We start from the raw sequence: 10,000 nt of genomic DNA on the forward strand, positions 1-10,000 counted from the left end.
TACATATGAACATTTACAGACACACACACACACACACACACACACACACACACACACACACACACACACACACACACACACATGCTTGCGCACATCTAATCATCTAAACCATATTTATCCCTATATTTCCCCTGCACTTACACTCCTCCTCCCACCTTTATTTCCCCTCTTCTCTACCCTTCACTCCCCTCCCATCCCCTACCACTCCCGATCTCCCTTTCCCCTCCCCCCCCTCTCTCCCCTTACACTCACGGCTCCTATCCATCCCCCCTTTTGCTAAGACTCCCCTCTTCCTTCTCCCCTTGCATTCCCCTTTCTCCCCTTCCTTCAGATGCATTCCCCCCGCCCTCTCCCCTCTCCTTCTTCTTTCTACCTCCCCCCATCTTCACTCCAACTCCCACGCACGCCCCTCCCTCCCCTCCCCCCCCTCCCCCTCCGCCGTGGGCCAAACATTCCCCGCCTTTCGGGAATGATCTCGATCCCCGATCTGAGCCTCCCCGAAGGGCCAGTGTGCCACGACGTGTCCGCGAGGGCGTGCCGGCCAGCCATGACCCTTACGACGCCCGGACGCAAGGTCAAGATTCCCGCGAGCGATGATCGATTCCCGGGGACGCGATAATGAGCCGAACGAGCGCCCAGATGTTTGCCTAATTAATTCAGTAGCGCCGGTGACATCAGAGTCCAATTAAAAAGGTGCTCTTTCTCTCTCTCTCTCTTTCTCTCTCTCTCCTTGCCTATCTGTCTGTCTGTCTGTCCGTTGTCTCTCTCTCTCTCTCTCTCTCTCTCTCTCTCTCTCTCTCTCTCTCTCTCTCTCTCTCTCTCTCTCTCTCTCTCTCTCTCACTCTCTATTGCACCCTCCCACACCTGACTGACAGTGTCGCAAATGCATTGGCAAAGGAAGAAGGGGCGGTATGAAGGGGGTAGGAGGGGGGGAAGGGAGAGGAGGGGGGAGGCAGGTAATTCGACTCACTAACGTCCGGTGATCGTTAATGGCTGGATATAGAGTTGGTCAGTCATAGCTGATGGAAACTCTCTCTCTCTCTCTCTCTCTCTTTGTGAGTTTGTGTGTTTAATTACTTCTTTTTACATTTCAATGCATTTTTCTTCCATTTTACCCCTTTTGAAGTATTATATTCATAAGCATTTTCTTTCTCTTTCTCTCTTCTTTTTTTTCTATACCCTACCTTCTGCTCCCATGGATTCTGCATTTACCTCCCATTATTTTTTATTCTCTCTCTCTCTTTCTCTTTCTCTCTTCTTCTTCTCATCTCTCTTCTCTTCTCCCTTTCCCTATACCTTTCCTTCTCCTCCTACTCCCCCTCCTCTCTCATCCCTCTCCTCTCCTCTCCCTTGCCATCCCATCTCCTTCTCCCTTTCCCCTCTCTCCCCTCCCATCTCCCCCTCCTCCCCTCTCTTCTTCTTCTCCCCCCCCCCCCCACCTAAATCTGAAAACCCTTCTTCCAGCGGCCCAAATCAAACCTACCAAATTGGGCTTAATAAGTCGCTGATAACCGCGCAATGTCTCCTTGCAACATGGGGGCAATATCAGTCAACATCCACATGCAACGCGGATTCGCCCTGCTGATCCAGGTGAACACTGCAGTCAATTGAAGCGATAACACTATGCAGGTGAGGAATGCAATACCTTCTCAATGTTGCCTTGGGTTTTATATCTTGCAACTGTGTTTGTTTGTTCGCTTATATATTTGATTCACTGTTAATTTCTTGTTGTAAATGATTGTTTTACCATCAGTACTTTTGTTTTTATCATTATTTTTATTATTATTATTATTATTATTATTATCATCATCATCATTCTTATTATCACTATTGTTATTATCATCATTATCATTATCAACATTATTATTTTCATTATCATTATCATAATTATTATCATCGCTAATGTTATCTTCATTGTCATTATCATTATCATCATTATTATCTCTATTATTAGTATTATTATCATTATCGCCACTACTAACTCTACTACTACTATTATCATTATTATCATTATTACCATTAATTAACATTACTGTCAATATCATTATCATCACTGTTGTTAATATCAGTATCATTATTTTTTTCTTATTATCATCATTGTCACCATCATTATCATTGTTATTGTCATCATTTTTTTCTCTCCTAATCACCATTATCACAAACCGTGTTTTCAAAACTAAAACGGTTAACATTATCGCATTGATCATCAACATCCATCATTATCCATCGCCGTAGTCATTAATCTCTACTTATTTCACATCTGGAGAGTCAGGAGAGTCATGGGGTCCTTCAATAAAAAAGGGAAATTCAAAACTGCAAGAACCGTTAGTGAGCGGATCGTTCAAAGCGCCATTATAAAAAAAAAGAAATGATATGTATCTTCCATGCCTGCTCCCAAAACAAAGCAGAAAATAAATACAAACTCACACACAGAAAGTATAATTAATTATTCATATATTGTATATTTACATATCAACCATCTCCCTCAGAATTAAAAGAAAAAAGAAGAGAGAAGCATACACGGATAGTCTTTTCTTTTCTTCCTTCCTCTTTTTCTTCTCCTTCTCCTTCTCTTTCACACACATCATCCTACCCCCGTACCTCCCCCCACTATCCCAACCCTATCTCCTCCTCCACAAATCCCCATCCTTCCCCTAACATCCTCCACACCTCCCTATACTCCCCTCCCTTCCCTTCCCCTCCCCTCCCTTCCCTTCCCCTTCCCCCTCCCCTCCCCTCCCCTCTCCTCCCCCGCCCCTGAGTCCAATCCGACGCTGGCTTGACTCCCTTGGGTCCAGTTTTTCCCCCCTCGAGAACTTCTTTATGAATAAAATATCTTCACGTAGCTCGACCAGGCCGTCAAGTCAGCTCAAACCCAGCCTAGCCTAGTCTTGGTTTCCCCACTCCCCACCCCCACCTCACCCCAACCTCCCCACTCCCCACCCCAACCTCCCCACTCCCCATCCCACCTCACCCCAACCTCCTCTCCTCTCTTCCCCACCTCCCCACCTATCCTTCCCTTCCCTTCCCCTCTTCCCTCACCTCTTTAACTTCCTCCTTCCCCCCTTCCCCCACCTCCTTAACTTCCCCCTCCCCCTCCCCCTCTCCCCTCCCTTCGCTCTCCTCCCCCCTCTCCCCTTCCCTTCCCCCCCTCCTCCTTCGCGAGGGGTTAAGACTCACACACACACATGATTTGACCAAAAATAGAGCGAGAAAGAGGAAGAGGGAGACCTGCTCAAGAAAACGGTCTCTTCTGTGTTTAGAATCCGTAATTGGGGGTGGTGGGGGTGGGCGTGGGGTGGGGTGGAGATGGGAGTAGGGGTGGGGTTGGGGTTGGAGGTGGGGGTGGGTTGGGGGTGGGGGTAGAGATGGGGTTGGGGTTGGGGATGGGGTTGGGGATGGGGGTGGATGTGGGAGTGGGGGTGAATGGGGACGGGGAAATATTAATGAGGATTAACTAGAACAACGCCATTGAAGGAAGAGAGGGACCGATCACAAAGATGATCATAGAGATGATAATAACAAAAACAACAGCGGCAAAATCGGCAATAAAAGTAAAAAAAATACTAACAAGATAATAATAATCCCTCAAGATAAACGCCACATCATAAATAAAATGTTATCAAAATATCATCAGGGAAGTCTAGAAAGATAAACTTGAACCATTCTTTCGCGTTTAAGAAAATAACCGAGATATTGTTAACTTACTTTAAAATGTAATCAAATAAACGCAATACAGTCAAACTTATGATCAAAGTACTTAATAAAATCCATTCCCTTTTTTTCCATATAGATCTAACTCGTCAGCTTAATCACTTTCTTAGTCTCTCCTACAATGTATGCTTTTACAGCATATTAAGATCTTGTTTTTGATGTGATTAATGAGATGTAGATAAGAATTTTGTTAACAAGATGAATTAGTCAAATAAGGTAAGCACTCTAATGCAGGCCATTCGCGTACTTGCCCCTTTATGTGTGGCCAAGTTTAGTCAGCCTGGATAAATGTGTTTTTGTTGTTGTTGTTGTTGATGATTTTTCTTGTCGTTTTGAATTGAATTTGGGTCTCCCTCTCCCTCTCCCTCTTCCCTACTCCTACCCCTCTCACGCCTCTCTCCCCTCTCCATCCCCCTCTCGCTCACTCACTCCCTCCCCTTCCTTATCCTCCTCTCTCTCTCTTTACCTCCCACGCACTGACCCCCCCGCCCCCCACCTCCCAAACAGCAATGCAAACGCACCTCCAGCCAATAAAAAGCAGTCCGGCACTAGTAAAACATACGAGAAACGCACAAGAACAAAAACAATAATACATCCGTAAAAGTCGGCTGAACCACACCATTATTCTGTGATGCTCATTATTTACTTGGGGTCTCTCTTTTTCTTCTTTCTTTCTTTCTCTCTTCTCTCTCTTCTCTCTCTCTCTCTCTCTCTCTCTCTCTCTCTCTCTCTCTCTCTCTCCCTCTTTCTCTCTCTCGCTTTCTCTCTCTCTCTCACTCTCGTCTTTTTCTCTTCTTGCTCTTTCTCCTCTGCTCTCCTCTCTCTTTCTCTCTTCTGTTTCTTCCTCTCCTGTCTCCCCACCTTTCACTTCCCTGTCTTTCCTCCTCCTCTTTTACTATCCCACTTTCTCTCTCCCTTCTCCTCCTCCTCTCCCTTTCCTACCCCTCTTCCTCCTCTCCCCTCTCCACCTCCTCCCTTCCTCCCACCTTTTTCTCCTCCTCCTCTCCCCTCTCCACCTCCTACCTCCCTTCCTTCTTTTTCTCCTTTACCCCCTCCTAGTCTCTCCTCCTCCTCCCCTTTCACTCCACCTACTTTTCCCTCTCTCCTCTTCCTCTTTTACCCGTCTCTTTCTCTCCCCCCTTCCCTCTCTCCTTTTCCTTCCACCCATTTCTCTCCCTCTTCCTCCTCATCTTCTTCTCCCCCTCCCTTTCTCTTCTCCTTCTCCTTTTCCTCCTCCTCCTCTCCTCTCCCCCTCTCTCTCTCTTCCTACTTCCCCTCCCTCCCCCTTTCTCTTTTTCTCCTTCTCTTTCTCTTCCTTCCCCCCTTTTCTCCCCAACGCCGCTCCAAAGGCAAAACCGAGATCGCAAAATATAGAAAGAGATGCTTAGCGTCACATGATTATAAAAACGATTGGCGAATCTCACAAGGGACGCGGCTGATTATGCACAGCTGAACACGGCTAAACATGTCTGCTGTTATTTAGAGAGGGGGCTCAGGTGCGCGCTGGGCTAAAGCTATTTATTTTACTAGATGATTTGAGGGCTTGCTGAGTGTTTGTGTCTGTATGTTTTTTTTCTGCCTGGCTGTTTGTTTGTTTGTTTGTTTGTGTGTGTGTCCCCTCCATTTTCCTTTTTCCCTCTCCATTACTCTCTCCTTCCTACTCTCCTCTCTTCCCCTCTGACCCCTTACACTTTCCCCTCTCCTTCTTTTCCTCCTTCCCTCTCTCCCTCCTCCACTCCCCCTCCAACAGGAATTCCAAAGGATGACGTCCCGCTCGTCGCCTGCTGTGGGCCTCGAGGGACAGGGAAGAGCCACTCACCCTCGGGTGCATTCGTCCAACGTACCTGTGGGGAACACATTATTATTAATGTTATTGTTATCATAGTTATTAATATCATTATTGTTATGGTCATGGTCATCAACAGCATTATGATCTTCAACATTATGTCATGATCATCAACAGCATTATGATCTTCAACATTATTATCATTATTATTAGTATCATCATTATCATGATCATTACCTTAATGTAAATTAATGTTACTACTTTAATAAATTACTACTGCTATCATTACTGTAGTAACTGTTATTATTATACCTATATCGAGATCATTGTCATCATTATTATTAATATTATTAACACTACTATTAATATAATCATTAACATTATTCCTGTTATCTTCAACATTTTTCATCACATTTTCAGAGTCTTTCTAAGAAAACCGTCCCCCTCCCTCCCTTCCTTCCTCTCTCCCTCCCTCCGTCTCTCTTGCCTCACCCCGGCTCGATACCCACCCCCTCCCCCCAGCCAGGGCACGCGGTCGGGGCACAAGAGAGACTTCGGGTAGAGTGCTGACACGAGATATCCCAAACCGGTGCTAATGGTCACGGGCAATCAGCTGATAGTCAGGAATAATGAGGTGGGGGACGGGGGTGGGCGTGGGGGAGGGAAGAGAGAGATGAGGGGTGGCGGAGAGGAGGAGGAAGAGGGAGATGAAAGAAGGAGAAGGGAGGAGGGGTTGGGAGAAGGGTATGGGGTGGGGGAGGAGAGAGAGGAGAATTTAGGGAAGGGAAGAGGGAGAAGGCAAGATGAGGGGAGGAAAAGTACGAAACAATAAAGAATAAAGAAAATAAAAAAACAAAGAAGATAGTACAAGAAAATATAAAAAATAGGAAGAAATCAAAATTAAAGCACACGGAAGAAGAAATTGAAAATTGAAAATAGAAAATAGACATTGATCATTCTTTGCTTCTCGTCTAACTCATTCCTATTCTATCCGTGTCATCTATTTCCCCTATTCCTCCACCGCAACGGGGCTCGTCCGCCTAAATCCCTAGCTTCTAGACCCGCCTATCGTACTCCTAGTCGTGTAAAGAATTGTGTCCCCACCCTATCATCACCTCCCCTCCCCTCTCCCTGATACTCACCCCTATTCCTACCCACCTACCCTCTTCCTGAAGATCCCCCCACCTTCTGTTCCCTCTCTCCTTCCTTCCCTTCCCCTTCCTTCCATTCCCCACCTCTCCTCTCCCCTTCCCCTCTTCTCCTCTATCCCTCCCTCCTTCCTTCCCTTCCCCACCTCTCTCCTCCCCCTCCCTCCTTCCTTCCCCTTCCCCACCTCTCCTCCCTCCCTTCCTTCCCCCTCTCCTCTCCGCCTCCCTCCTTCCTTCCCCTTCCCCATCTCTCTTTTCTCCCTCCCTCCTTCCTTCCCTTCCTCCTCCTTCCCCATCCCTCCTCCCAGACCCTTCCCCTCCTATTGCAAACCTTCTAGAACCCCCTATACATCATCCCTCAGTCGTATATCAAAAAGCAGCCCGAGGGTCGTACATCACAGCGCCATCGCAGAAGTACGACTCTCTCGCCCCGGTCGTTACGTTAGCGCCGGAGATAGCGATCGCAAGCGGACCCTACGGCACGGCAGGTCATCGGTAGGGAGGGAAGGAGGGAAGCAGGCAGGGAGGGAGGGAGGGAAGGAGGGAGGGAGGAAGGGAGGGAGGCAGGCAGGGAGGGAGGGAAGCAGGGAGGCAGGCAGGGAGGGAGGGAGGGAGGGAGTAGGAGAGGGAGAGAGAGAGAAGGAGAGGGAGAGAGAGAGAGAGAGAGAGAGAGAGAGAGAGAGAGAGAGAGAGAGAGAGAGAGAGAGAGAGAGAGAGAGAGAGAGAGAGAGAGAGAGAGAGAGAGAGAGAGAGAAAAAGCGAGAAACAGGCAGAGAGAGAAAGACATGGAATAAAAAAAAAAAATAATAATAAAATCAGACGAAGGAGGAGCGAAGAAACGAAAAAAAAGGACCCCCAACGAAAATAAAATAACAAAGGGACGATAATAAAGAAGAAAAAATAGACCTTCTAAAAGATCCCTCTAGAAGAAAAGTAAGATAAAGAAGGAAAAGCGATCCCAACAGATCCCCCAAGATCCTTCCAGCCGAGGAAGGGTCAGCTCGCCACTCAGAATGGGTCAGGAGACAACCCATAGAGCGAAGCCTTAAACGCGGATATATGGGGCCGCAAATGGGGGATAAATGAGGCCCTCTGCTGCAATAGCCTTCTGCAATGGAGGGGGGGAAGGTGGGGTAGGGGTAGGGGTGAGGGGTGATGGGGTTAAGGGGGTGAGAGAGGGAATAGGAGGGGAATGAGGAGGTGGGGTGAGGGGGGACAGGAGGGGAATGAGGAGGTGGGGTGAGGGGGGGTAGGAGGGGAATGAGGAGGTGGGGTGAGAGAGGGTAGGAGGGGAATGAGGAGGTGGGGTGAGGGGGGATAGGAGGGGAATGAGGAGGTGGGGCGAGGGGGGATAGGAGGGGAATGAGGAGGTGGGGCGAGGGGGGATAGGAGGGGAATGAGGAGGTGGGGTGAGAGGAGGTAGGAGGGGAATGAGGAGGTGGGGTGAGGGGGAATAGGAGGGGAATGAGGAGGTGGGGTGAGGGGGGGTAGGAGAGGAATGAGGAGGTGGGGCGAGGGGGGCGAGGAGGGGAATGAGGAGGTGGGGTGAGAAGGGGATAGGAGGGGAATGAGGAGGTGGGGTGGGGGGGGTAGGAGGGGAATGAGGAGGTGGGGTGAGGGGGGATAGGAGGGGAATGAGGAGGTGGGGTGAGGGGGGGGGGGAGGAGGGGGAGGAGGAGGGGGGGGGAGAGGGGATAGGAGGGGGATGAGGAGGTGGGGTGAGAGGGGGTAGGAGGGGAATGAGGAGGTGGGGTGAGGGGGGATAGGAGGGGAATGAGGAGGTAGGGTGAGAGGGGGTAGGAGGGGAATGAGGAGGTGGGGTGAGAAGGGGTAAGAGGGAATGGAGAGGTAGGGTAAGGGGGGTCGAAGGAGAATAGGAAAGGGGGGTAAGGGGTTGGAAGGAATGGGGAGGGGGGGAGGGGTAAGGAAGTTAGAGAGAATAGGCAGAAGGATAAGGGAATCATAAGGGGAACGAGGTGGGGAATGGGGAAGTGGGTGGGGGTGGGGGGGGTACCGGGCCAACTAGTGCCGTCTTGTTGTTAAGAAGGTCGCCAATGCCAAAGAAGCCACCGCGTTAAACCTATTGTGTGGGTTGGGCTGAATACGTGTGTATGTTTGTTTGTTTGCTTGTCTGTGTGATAGACGGGAGGAGGATGGAGGGATGGAGGGAGGGAGGGAGGATGGAGGGAGAGGGAGAGAGAGAAAGAGAGAGAGGGAGAGAGAGAAAGAGAGAGAAGCAGAGAGAGAGAGAGCGAGAGAGAGAGAGAGATATAAAGATGAATAGAAAGATAGATAGATAGAGAGAGAGAGATGAAATATCCAAAATAGAATTATCAGAAATTAAAAAACAAAATCCTCCTCAAAATTTCCCCCTCTCAAACCTCCTCCTCCTCCTCCTCCGCTGTCAACATCTCCTCATGCTTTCTCTCGTGCCCCATTTCCTGTTTTATCATCTCCCCCTCCTTATCTATCCATTGAGCTTTCCTCCTCCTCCTCCTCCTCCTCCTCCCTTTCCTCCTTCTTCTTCTTCTTTTCCTCCTCCTCCTCCTTCTTCTTCTTCTTTTCCTCCTCCTCCTCCTTCTTCTTCTTCTTTTCCTCCTCCTCCTTATATTTCTTTTCTTCTTCTTCTATCTTTTTCTCCTCCTTTCTCTTTTTCTTCTTCTTCTTCCCTATTCGTCTTCTCTTTCTCCTACCTTTTCCTTCCTTCTCCCTCCTCTCTTTCATTTCCTCCTTCTCTCCTTTTGTTCTTGTTCCTCATTCCTCCTCCACTTTTATCTCCTTCTCGTTCTCCTCTTATACCTCCTCCTCCTCCTCTTCTTCTTATTGCTCTTCCTCCTCCTCCTCCTCCATTACCGATGCCATCACCACTACCTCCTCCCCCCACCCCCACCCCCACCCCTCAGCCCCACTGCCTTCCTTCACCTCCTCAAATGCAAATGGGGTTGTGATCACCGCCTTCCCCAGCAGACCACAGAGGTTGTACCCGGGCGATAGGATGCCTCAAAGCGAGGCCCAGACATCCCCCCCTCCCTCCTCAACCCTCCCCCCTCCCCTTCACCAGCCCTTCTCTCTCACCTTCCTTCCACCAGCCCTTCTCTCTCACCTTCCTTCGACTTATCTTCACGATTTTCTTTTTCCTCTGTTTATTTCTAGACTTTCTTCCTATCCCTCCGTTTCATCTATCCATTCTTCTTTCTTTCTTTTTCTTTTCTTATCCTCCCCTCACATCCCCCTCTCCCGGTGCGTTCTCCTCCCTTTTCTTCTTCTCTCTCCGGCCTATCCTTTATCCCTCTTTCCTTCTCTTCTCCCTCCTTCTTTTCCTCTCCTCTTCCTTTTTTTCCTTCTCTCCCTT

At 48.8% G+C, this 10,000-nt stretch overlaps 1 protein-coding gene across 1 annotated transcript in view; it reads right to left on the reverse strand.

The window, feature by feature from the left end:
- Pka-C1 (Protein kinase, cAMP-dependent, catalytic subunit 1) overlaps positions 1-10,000 on the reverse strand; it is a gene marked incomplete in the record, with an annotated part of 639,821 nt that overhangs the window by 416,312 nt on the left and 213,509 nt on the right.

This window comes from Penaeus japonicus, unplaced genomic scaffold, assembly GCF_977035675.1.
Source record: "Penaeus japonicus unplaced genomic scaffold, GWHDUDI00000001_assembly GWHDUDI00000035, whole genome shotgun sequence".
Taxonomy (NCBI): Eukaryota; Metazoa; Arthropoda; class Malacostraca; order Decapoda; family Penaeidae; genus Penaeus; species Penaeus japonicus.